This window comes from Buteo buteo, chromosome 31 (genome assembly GCF_964188355.1).
Source record: "Buteo buteo chromosome 31, bButBut1.hap1.1, whole genome shotgun sequence".
Classification (NCBI taxonomy): Eukaryota; Metazoa; Chordata; class Aves; order Accipitriformes; family Accipitridae; genus Buteo; species Buteo buteo.
Genome location: NC_134201.1, coordinates 2,081,572 through 2,093,443, shown reverse-complemented (window position 1 = coordinate 2,093,443; position 11,872 = coordinate 2,081,572).

Sequence of the window (11,872 nt, the reverse complement as noted above, 5' to 3'; positions counted from 1 at the left end):
CCATCCCTCTGCCCATCCCTCCATCTTTCCAACCATCTTTCCACCCATCCTTCCATCCCTCCATCCCTCCAACCATCCCTCCATCCATTTTTCCATCACTCCATTCCTCTGACCATCCCTCCAACCATCCTTCCATTCATCCTTCCATCCCTCCAACCATCCTTCCATCCCTCCCACCATCCTGCCATCCATCCAACCATCCTTCCATCCCTCCAACCATCCCTCCACCCATCCAACCATCCCTCTGACCCTCCCACCATCCCTCCAACCATCCCACCATCCATCCCGCCATCCATCCAACCATCCCTCCATCCATCCAACCATCCCTCTGCCCATCCCTCCATCTCTCCAACCATCCTCCCGCCCATCCTTCCATCCCACCAACCCTCCACCCATCCTTCCATCCCTCCAACCATCCTTCCATCCCTCCCCTCACCCCTTCCTCCATCCAACCATCCCTCCCCCCAGACCTTCCTCCCTCCCTCCATCAATTCCTCCACCCCATCCTCTGACTCCCCCCTCCCACCCCTCCCACCCCCCCCCCCAAGGACCCAGCCATCCGGGCAGGGCCTATTTCGGGACACCCGGGTCCCTTTGCTCTCCTGCGCCGGATAATTGGGGCTGCGACAAATCCGGAGCCTTTTGTTCTCCAAAACAATAGATTTGGGGGGGGGGGCACCCATGTACCCAGGCGGCCGGGGGAGGGGTTGGGCAGAGCCCCCAGGCATCTGGGTGGGGGGGGGGTGTGTGACACCCCAAAATATCCCCAAGGACTCCCCCAAATAATAAATATAACCCCCAAATAAAAAATAATACCCCCCCCCAATAGGGACCCAGGAGTCTGGGCACCCCACCTAACCCCCCCCCCCCTCCACCAAAGGGACCCAGTTGTGGGTCGGTCCCCTCCCTCGTCACCGCTAATTGCTAAGCAAATGAACAGGCGGCACTGGGGCACCACGGTCCGGAGAGCGGCTAACGAGGGGCCCTGGGTGCCCCCCCCAAAAGATGCCTGGGTGCCCCCCCCAGGTGCCTGGGTGCTTCCTTGGACACCCGGATCCCTCTTCTGAGAGTCAGCTGGGGGGCTTGGGAGAGGAGGGGGGCGACCATGGGCAAATTTGGGGGGTCCCTGAGGTGGTTTTGGGGGTCCTGGGGTGATTTGGGGGTTCCCAGAGGGGATTGGGGGGGGTCTTCTGGAGGAGTTTGGGGGTTCTTGGGGGGCTGAGAGGGTCCCCAGGGAGGTTTTGGGGGGTCCGTGAGGGGGGTTGGGTGGTCCCTGGGGGGAGTTAGGGGGTCCTGGGGTGGTTTTGGGGTCCCAGAGGGGATTGGGGGGGTCTCCTGGAGGAGTTTGGGGGTTCTTGGGGGGCTGAGAGGGTCCCCAGGGAGGTTTTGGGGGGTCCATGGGGGGGGTTGGGTGGTCCCTGGGGGGAGTTAGGGGGTCCTGGGGTGGTTTTGGGGTCCCAGAGGGGATTGGGGGGGGTCTCCTGGAGGAGTTTGGGGGTTCTTGGGGGGCTGAGAGGGTCCCCAGGGAGGTTTTGGGGGGTTCCTGGGGGGGGTTAGGGGGTCTCTGGGGTGGGTTAGGGGTTCCCAGAGGGGATTGGGGAGATTCCCCTGGAGGAGTATGGGGGTTTTGGGGGGGCTGAGAGGGTCCTCAGGGAGGTTTGGAGGGGTCCCTGGGGGGGGTTAGGGGGTCCCTGGGGGGGGTTTGGGGTTCCCAGAGAGGGTTGAGGGGGTCACAGGAGGAGTTCGGGGGTTTTGGGGGGGGTCAGAGGGTCCCCAGGGAAGTTTTGGGGGGTCCCTGGGGTGGTTGAGGGCTCCCTCGAGAGGTTTGGGTGGGGGTGAGGGGGTCCAGAAGGGAATTGGAGAGTCCCTAGGGAGGTTTGGGGGGGTTTGGGGGTCTCTGGGGAGGATTTGGGGGTTGCCCTGGAGGGGTTTGGGGGTCTCAGGGGGACTGAGAGGGTCCCCAGGGAAGTTTTGGGGGGGTCCCTGGGGGGGTTTTGGGGTTCCCAGAAGGGATTGGGGGGGTCTCCTGGAGGAGTTTGGGGGGTTTTGGGGGGGCTCAGAGGGTCTCCAAGGAGGTTTGGGGGTCCATGGGTGGGTTTGGGAGGTCCCTGGGGGGGTTGGGGGGGGCTGGGGAGGATTTGGGGGTTCCCCTGCAGGGGTTTGAGGGTTTCAGGGGGGGCTAAGAGGGTCCGCAGGGAGGTTTTGGGGGGGTCCCTGGGGGCTTTGGGGGGGTCCCTGGGGAGGTTTGTGGGTTCCCCTGGAGGAGTTTGGGGGTTTTGGGGGGGCTGAGAGGGTCCCCAGGGAGGTTTTGGGGGGTCCTTGGGGGGGTTTAGGGGGTTCCTGGGGGGGTTAGGGGGTCCGAGAGAGGATTGGGGGGGTCCCTGGAGGAGTTTGGGGGTTTGGGGGGGCTGAGAGGGTCCCCAGGGAAGTTTTGGGGGGGTCCCTGGGGGGGTTTTGGGGTTCCCAGAGGGGATTGGGGGCATCCCTGGAAGAGTTTGGGGGTTTTGGGGGGGCTGAGAGGGTCCTCAGGGAGGTTTTGGGGGGTCCCTGGGGGGGTTTTGGGGTTTCCAGGGGGGCTCAGAGGGTCCCCTGGATGAGTTTGGGAGGTTTTTGGGGGGTCAGAGGGTCCCCAGGGAGGTTTTGGGGGGGTCCATGGGGGGGGGTGTCCCCTGGAGGGGTTTGGGGGTTTCAGGGCGGGCTAAGAGGGTCCCCAAGGAGGTTGGGGGTGGTTATGGGGTCCCAGGGGTGGTTGAGGGGTCCCTGGAGAGGTTTAGGGGGGGTTTCAAGGGGGGTGAGAGGGTCCGGGGGGAAGTTGGAAAGTCCCTAGGGAGGTTTGGGGGGGGTTGGGGGTCTCTGGGGAGGATTTGGGGGTTCCCCTGGAGGGGGTTGAGGGTCTCAGGGGGGCTGAGAGGGTCGTCAAGGAGGTGGGGGGGGTCCTTGGGGGGGGTTACGGGGTCCCTGGGGGGGTTTTGGGGTTCCCAGAGGGGATTGGGGGGGTCCCTGGAGGAGTTTGGGGGTTTTGGGGGGGCTGAAAGGGTCCTCAGGGAGGTTTTGGGGGGTCCCTGGGGGGGTTTAGGGGGTCCCAGGAGGGATTTGGGGACTCCGGGTGGGCTAAGGGGGTCCCCGGGGGTGTTGAATTGCACCCCGAGGAGCGTGTAGCACCGTAGTTGCACCCTGAGTAGCGTGTAACACCGCTATTGCACCCCAAGGAGTGTGTAAAACCGTATCTGCACCCTGAGGAGCGTGCAACTACACCATTGCACCCTGAGGAACATGCAACACCACCATTGCACCCCAAGGAGCGTGCAACACCAGTATTGCACCCCAAGGAGTGTGTAACTACACCATTGCACCCTGAGGAGCGTGTAACACCGTATCTGCACCCCGAGGAGCGTGCAACATCGAATCTGCACCCTGAGGAGTGTGTAACACCGCTATTGCACCCCAAGGAGTGTGTAAAACCGTATCTGCACCCTGAGGAGCGTGCAACATCACCATTGCACCCCAAAGAGTGTGTAACAGCACTATTGCACCCTGAGGAGCGTGCAACACCAGTATTGCACCCTGAGGAGCGTGTAACACCGTATTTGCACCCCGAGGAGCGTGCAACACCACCATTGCACCCTGAGGAGCGTGCAGCACCAGTATTGCACCCCAAGGAGTGTGCAACACCACCATTGCACCCTGAGAAGAGTGCAACACTGTATCTGCAGCCTGAGGAGCGTGCAACACCACTATTGCACGCCGAGGAGTGTGTAACAGCACTATTGCACCCTGAGGAGTGTGTAACACCAACATTGCACCCTGAGGAGTGTGTAACACCGTATCTGCACCCTGAGGAGTGTGTGACACCACCATTGCACCCCAAGGAGTGTGTAACACCGTATTTGCACCCTGGGGAGCGTGCAACTACACCATTGCACCCCGAGGAGTGTGTAACAGCACCATTGCACCCTGTGGAGCGTGCAACACCACTGTTGCACCCCGAGGAGTGTGTAACACCACCATTGCACCCTGAGTAGCGTGTAACACCACTATTGCACCCCAAGGAGTGTGTAAAACCGTATCTGCACCCTGAGGAGCGTGCAACTACACCATTGCACCCTGAGTAGCGTGTAACACCACCATTGCACCCCAAGGAGTGTGTAAAACTGTATCTGCACCCTGAGGAGCGTGCAACATCACAGTTGCACCCCAAAGAGTGTGTAACAGCACTATTGCACCCTGAGGAGCGTGCAACACCAGTATTGCACCCTGAGGAGCGTGTAACACCGTATTTGTACCCTGAGGAGCGTGCAACACCACCGTTGCACCCTGTGGAGCGTGTAACACCAGTATTGCACCCCAAGGAGTGTGCAACACCACCATTGCACCCTGAGAAGCGTGCAACACTGTATCTGCAACCTGAGGAGCGTGCAACACCACCATTGCACCCTGTGGAGCGTGCAACACCACTGTTGCACCCCGAGGAGTGTGCAACACCACCATTGCACCCTGAGGAGCGTGCAACTACACCATTGCACCCCAACGAGTGTGTAACAGCACCATTGCACCCTGTGGAGCGTGCAACACCATATTTGCACCCCGAGGAGCGTGCAACTACACCTTTGCACCCCGAGGAGCGTGTAACACCACCATTGCACCCTGTGGAGCGTGCGACACCACTATTGCACCCCACGGAGCGTGCAACACCATATTTGCACCTCAAGGAGCGTGCAACACCATATTTGCACCCCGATGAGCGTGCAACACCACCATTGCACCCTGACAAGCGTGCGACACCATATCGGCACCCCGATGAGCGTGCAACACCACCCTTGCACGCCGCCGAGCGTGCGACACCCCCCCCCGTGCCCCTCGCACGCCGCCCGTCTCCCGAAACGGCCGCTGGGCGACGTGGCCACCAGGATGGCACCCGTGGGTGCCCCCGTGAAGTGACACGCGCGTGTGCGTGTCCCCCCCCCCCCCAGGATTTGGGGGTGATGTTGGGGGGGGGGGCAGCACCCGCTTGGTGTCGAGGTTGTGGGTGCTCTGGGGGGTGTTGGGGTGGGGGGAGGGGTGGGAAAAAAGGGGGGGTGGGTGCAAGGGGGGGTGTGAAATTGGGTGGGGGGGTGCGAAAAAGGGGTGCAGGAAGGAGAGGCAAAAAAAAAGTGGGTGCTAAAATGGGGGGGGGGCAAGAAATGGGTGGGAAAATGGGGGGGGGGTGTGTGCAACCACAAGCCAGAGGGTTCATTAGCATATATTAGCATGGCTGAGGTGGGGCAGCAGGTGGCAGCAGCGACACGAATGTGGGTGCAGGAGGACACGGGTGGGACCCCCCCGCCCCCATCCCAGCACTTCCCTCCCAGTAAGACCAGTACGGCCCCACCAGTAAGTCCCATAATGGCTGTAAAACGAGGGGGGGGGGGGGTCCCACATGTCACCTGGGGTCCTCTTGCATGGAGGGGGGGGGTGTCTTTTTTGGAGACCTGGGTGCCCTCCCCCGGACACAGGGGTCCCACCCATGGCACCCAAGTGTCACCCATTGCATGGAGGGGGTCCCCAAATCCCTGGGACCCCCCCCCCCCAGATCCCACCAGGACACCCCTAGCACCCAATTCCCCTTGCATGGAGGGTGTCAGGGTCCCCCCCCAGACCCCTGGGACCCCCCCAGACCCCTGGGTGCCCCCCAGACCCCTGGGTGCCCCCCCCAGATCCCTGGGCCTCCCCCAGATCCGTGGGTCCCACCTGGACACCCATGACACCCAAATGTCACCCATTGCATGGAGGAGGGTCCCCAAATCCCTGGGACACCCCCCCCAATCCCCCCTGGACACCCATGGGTGCATCTGCACAATTTTTGCATCTGCATAATTTTTAATTTTTGCAGCGTTTGCATTTGCACCAGGTTTAATGATTTCTCCCCATTTTTTGCATTTGCACCAAGATTAACCATTGCATTGTTTGCATTTGCATCGAGTTTAATTATTTCTCTCCTTTTTTTTGCATTTACACCAGGTTAAATCGTTGCACCGTTTGCTTTTGCACTTGGGCCTGGATATTCCTCGCTCCTTTTGCATCTGCATAATTTTTAATTATTGCACCGTCTGCATTTGCACCAGGTTTAATTATTTGTCCCCACTTTTGCGTTTACACCAGGTTAAATCGTTGCACCATTTGCTTTTGCACTTGGGCCTGGATATTCCTCCCTCCTTTTGCATCTGCATCATTTTTAATTATTGCACCGTCCGCATTTGCACCAGGTTTAATTATTTCTCTCCTTTTTTTGCATTTGCATCAGGTTTAATTATTTCTCCCCATTTTTTGCATTTGCACCAAGATTAACCATTGCATTGTTTGCATTTGCATCGGGTTTAATTATTTCTCTCCTTTTTTTTGCATTTACACCAGGTTAAATCGTTGCACCGTTTGCTTTTGCACTTGGGCCTGGATATTCCTCCCTCCTTTTGCATCTGCATAATTTTTAATTATTGCACCATCTGCATTTGCACCAGGTTTAATTATTTCTCCCCATTTTTGCATTTGCACCAAGATTAACCATTGCATTGTTTGCATTTGCATCGAGTTTAATTATTTCTCTCCTTTTTTTTGCATTTACACCAGGTTAAATCGTTGCACCGTTTGCTTTTGCACTTGGGCCTGGATATTCCTCCCTCCTTTTGCATCTGCATAATTTTTAATTATTGCACCATCTGCATTTGCACCAGGTTTAATTATTTCTCCCCATTTTTGCATTTACACCAGGTTAAATCGTTGCACCGTTTGCTTTTGCACTTGGGCCTGGATATTCCTCCCTCCTTTTGCATCTGCATAATTTTTAATTTTTGCACCATTTGCATCAGTTTTAATTATTTCTCTCTTTTTTTTTGCATTTGCACCAAGATTAATCATTGCATTGTTTGCATTTGCATCGAGTTTAATTATCTCCTTTTTTTTTGCATTTGCATAATTTTTAATTATTCTCCCCCTCCTTTTTGCATCCCTGCTCGGAGCTGTTGCATCACTCTCCCTCCCCACTTCTGCTTTTCCTCCAGATGAATTTCAAACAAACCCCCCAAAACCTGCCTGGATCCGGATTCCTTTGGAGGCGAAAAGAACTAAAAAAACAACTAAAAATAGAAAACTTTGCTTTTCCCAGGTGAAGTGGCCACCAGACTGTGAAAGGTTGGGAGGGGATTAACCCCTGGGGAAGCAGTTTGCTCCTTGCAAAGTTTTGGGGTTTGCAGAGCAAGCCACGCATTGCACGGGGAAAAAAATTAAATTTTTTTGCAGAGCAAGCCATGCATTGCATAGGAAAAAAATGAAGATTCTGCAAAGCAAGCCATGAATTGCATGGGGAAAAAAATTAAAATTTTTGCAGAGCAAGGGACACATTGCATGGGGGGAAAAAATAAAGCTTTTGCAGAGCAACTGTGCATTGCACAGGGGAAAAATAAAGCTTTTGCAGAGCAGCCGTGCATTGCACAGGGGGAAAAAAATGAAGATTTTGCAGAGCAAGCCGTGCATTGCATGGGGAAAAAAAAAAGATTTTGCAGAGCAAGCCATGCATTGCACAGGGAAAAAAATTAAGATTTTTGCAGAGCAAGGCACGCATTGCATGGAGGAAAAACATAAAGATTTTACAGAGCAAGCTGTGCATTGCACAGGGGAAAAATAAAGATTTTGCAGAGCAAGCCATGCATTGCATGGGGAAAAAAATTAAGATTTTTGCAGTCCAAGGCACGCATTGCATGGGGGAAAAACATAAAGATTTTGCAGAGCAAGCTGTGCATTGCACGGGAAAAAATGAAGCTTTTTGCAGAGCAAGGTGTGCATTGCACAGGGGAAAAATAAAGATTTTGCAGAGCAAGCCGTGCATTGCACGGGGAAAAAAATGAAGCTTTTGCAGAGCAGCCGTGCATTGCACAGGGGAAAAAAAATGAAGATTTTGCAGAGCAAGCTGTGCATTGCATGGGGAAAAAAAAAAGATTTTGCAGAGCAAGCCATGCATTGCACAGGGAAAAAAAATTAAGATTTTTGCAGAGCAAAGCATGCATTGCACAGGGAAAAAAATGAAGTTTTTTGCAGAGCAAGCCACGCATTGCACAGGGAAAAAAAAAAAGAAGATTTTGCAGAGCAAGCTGTGCATTGCACAGGGAAAAAAATAAAGATTTTGCAGAGCAAACCGTGCATTGCACGGGGAAAATAAACCCCTTGACATTTGCACGCTGCAGCTTCCCCCCCTCCGACTCCGTCGCCCGAAAATTGCATCCGCCAACCGTGCGGCGCTGAGATTTTTGCAAAACCTTGCGACCGAATCAACCCTTGCATCGTTTTTTCCGGCTTCTTCTTGGCCCGGCCAACCGCAACAGCTCCGATTGCAAAAGCAACCGGGAATCCCGCCAGCTCCTCCGGGGATTTCTGGGAAATTTCGGCCTCCCGCTGCCAAAAGCGGTCGCTCCTCCTTTGTTTTCTTCGTTATTTATTTTTTTTTTTGCAACGGGGACAGCTGAGACGTGGCCGACACCTGATATTTCTACCCCCCCCTCCCCTTTCCAGAGGTAAATAAAAAGCAAAAAAAAAAAATCTCCGCTGCCCTCCGCCCCCTCCCCGGCTCTTGCATAATTGTGGCTGCAAAAGGTCTGGAAAGGGGAAAGCCGGGGCGGCGTGACGGCATCTGGCTCGGGGTTGCAACGCCGGTGGGTTTAGGGTTGCTTTGGATTAAAACGGGCCTCGTTCTGGATTGCAATAAGATTTGCTTTGGTTTGCAATGGGTCTTGCTTTGAATTGCAACGGGTCTTGCTTTGGATTGCAACGGGCTTTGCTTTGGATTGCAACGGGTCTTGTTCTGGATTGCAATGGGCTTTGCTTTGGATTAAAATGGGTCTCGTTCTGCATTGCAACGGGTCTTGCTTTGGATTAAAACAGGCCTTGTTCTGGATTAAAACAGGCCTTGCATTGGACTGCAACAGGTCTTGCTTTGGATTGCAACGGGTCTTGCTTTGATTCGCAATGGGCTTTGCTTTGGATTGCAACATGGATTATTCTGGATTGCAACGGGTCTTGCTTTGGATTGCAACAGGCCTTGCATTGGATTGCAACGGGTCTTGCTTCGGTTTGCAAGGGGCTTTGCTATGGATTGCAATGGGTCTTTGCTTTGGATTGCAATGGGTCTTGCTTTGGATTAAAACAGGCCTTGTTCTGGATTGCAATGGGCTTTGCTTTGGTTTGCAACGGGTCTTGCTCTGAACTGCAATGGGCTTTGCTTTGGAATAAAACAGGTCTTGCTTCAGATTGCAACAGGTCTTGCTTCAGTTTGCAACGGGCCTTGCTTTGGATTGCAACGGGCCTTGTTCTGGATTGCAACGGGCTTTGCTTTGGATTGCAACAGGCCTTGTTCTGGATTGCAACGGCCTTTGCTTTGGATTGCAACAGGCTTTGCTTTGGATTAAAACAGGCCTTGCATTGGATTGCAACAGGTCTTGCTTTGCATTGCAACAGGTCTTGTTCCAGATTGCAATGGGCCTTGCTTTGGATTGCAACAGGTCTTGTTTTGGATTAAAACAGGCCTTGTTCTGGATTGCAATGGGTCTTGCTTCGATTTGCAATACGCTTTGCTTTGGATTGCAACGGGCTTTGCTTTGGTTTACAACAAGCCTGGTTCTGGATTGCAACGGGCCTTGCTTTGGATTGCAAGGGGCTTTGCTTTGGATTGCAATGGGTCTTGCTTCGGTTTGCAATGGGTCTTGCTTTGGATTAAACCAGGCTTTGCTTTGGATTGCAATGGGTCTTGCTTTGGATTGCAACGGGCTTTGCTTTGGATTAAAACAAGCCTTGTTCTGGATTGCAACGGGCCTTGCTTTGGATTGCAAGGGGCTTTGCTTTGGATTGCAACGGGTCTTGCTTTGGATTAAACAAGGTTTTGCTTTGGATTGCAACAGGCTTTGCTTTCGAGTGCAACAGGCCTTGTTCTGGATTGCAACGGCACGGATTTTGGATTCAATGCACACTATTTTGTATTGCAGAGCGGCTCTTTTTGGATTGCAAAGCCCATCGCTGTGGGTTGCAACGCACCACGCTTCGATTTGCAATGCCGCACGCTTCAATTTGCACCGCATCTCGTTTAGGGTTGCTTCACGTTGCAGTGGGTCTTGCTTCGGATTTCCACCACCCCTAGACAACCTCGAAGCCGTGGGGCAGAAAGTTGCAAAAATCCCACCATCCCACTGGTGCGTGATTTTTTTTCCGTGGGGCTGATCTCCTGGGGTCGCCTCCACCCATTTTTTTTGGGGAAAAAAGGCAATTTCTTCATCCCCAGGGATTATTTTCCCAGGAAAATATCATTTCCTAGGACGGAGACCACCTGGTCACTGATAAGCGATGTCAGCGAAGACATTTTTTCCGGGGATTATCGTCAAACTTGGACGTCTTAGTAAATATTTGTGCTCAGAAATAGCAAATTGAGTCCCGTGCCCGGGGAAGGCATCCAAAACCAGCAAGTGATTAATTCTGTTTAATTTGTGCTGGATTTTGCATGATTTCAGGTGAATTTGGTGACCCCGGGGAAGATTGTTGGTGTTGAAAGGTTCCTCGGCAGGTTGCAAGAGGCCAACATTCAGTGATTATACCTTTTTTTTTTAAATTGTTTTGGGTTTGTTAGAATTCTTTGGGGTTAATTTATAAATGGGGCGGGCTTTTATTTAATTGCTTTGGGCTTTTATTTAATTGCTTTGGGATTTTGCGCTGGTTGCTTCGGGATTTTGCATTAGTTGCTTTGGGATTTTGCTTTAATTGCTTTGGGAATTTGCATTAGTTGCTTTGGGATTTTGCGTTAGTTGCTTTGGTATTTTCTTCAATTGCTTTGGGATTTTGCTTTAATTGCTTTGGGATTTCTTTTAATTCCTCTGGGATTTCCTTTAATTGCTTTGGGATTTTGCTTTAATTGCTAGAACTCATTTGGAATGATTTGGAAATACTTTGGGGGTTTGCCATGATCGCTTTGGGATTTATTATAAATGCTTTGAGATAACGACTAATTTCTTTGGACTTACTTTATCATCACTTGGAGATATTATAAATACTTCGGATTTTTTTATAAACATTCCAGGGGGTTGTAATTGCTTTGGGAATCGTTCTAATTGCTTTGCGATTCGTTTTAATTGCTTTGGGATTTATTTTAATTAATTGCAGGGGGGATTCTTTGACATTAATCCCTTCAGGATATTCCCCAGATTTCTCCGGTCAGGTGGGATCACACAAACTCCCTCATTATTGTGGGTTTCTCACGTCAAGTGAAATATTCCAGAAGTTGAGCAGCTGCCGATGTCAGCGTTTTCCTGCTGAGTTGATGACAGGAAAATTTTCTGTGGAAATAGAATGACCTTGCATAGACTTTGCGGGAAACAGCTGGGTCATTTTTTTTTTTATTATTATTATTATTTTTTCCTCTAATTTATGTTTCAAAAATGGAAGTATTGATGTATTATATTAAAAAAAAACCTGCCCAGAAAGAGGGACAGTGGATGCACAGGGACGCGTGCACATGGCTGCCGTCAACTCGAGCGAGTTTCTGCCTTCGATGAGCCCAAGAATTTACTTCTCGAGCAGGCAATTCTCGTTTTGTCCCAAATTGTTCATTATTCTTTATTTTTTTTCAATTACTCAGCCTATTGCGATCGCCCTGTGTGAAGTAACGCAAGAGCTGGGGTTGTGTTTGTGTCGCCTCTGGAAAGGTTTAGTCCCCCCGGTAATTCAGCCGTACCCTCAAGTTGGAAATAATTTGGGGTATTTCACCACGGGAAATATGTCGGGGTGGAAAATCACCGTGTTTCACCGTGTTGGGTGGGTTGTTTGACTGTGGGAAGACACGTGGGGTTGTTTGACCGTGGGAAGC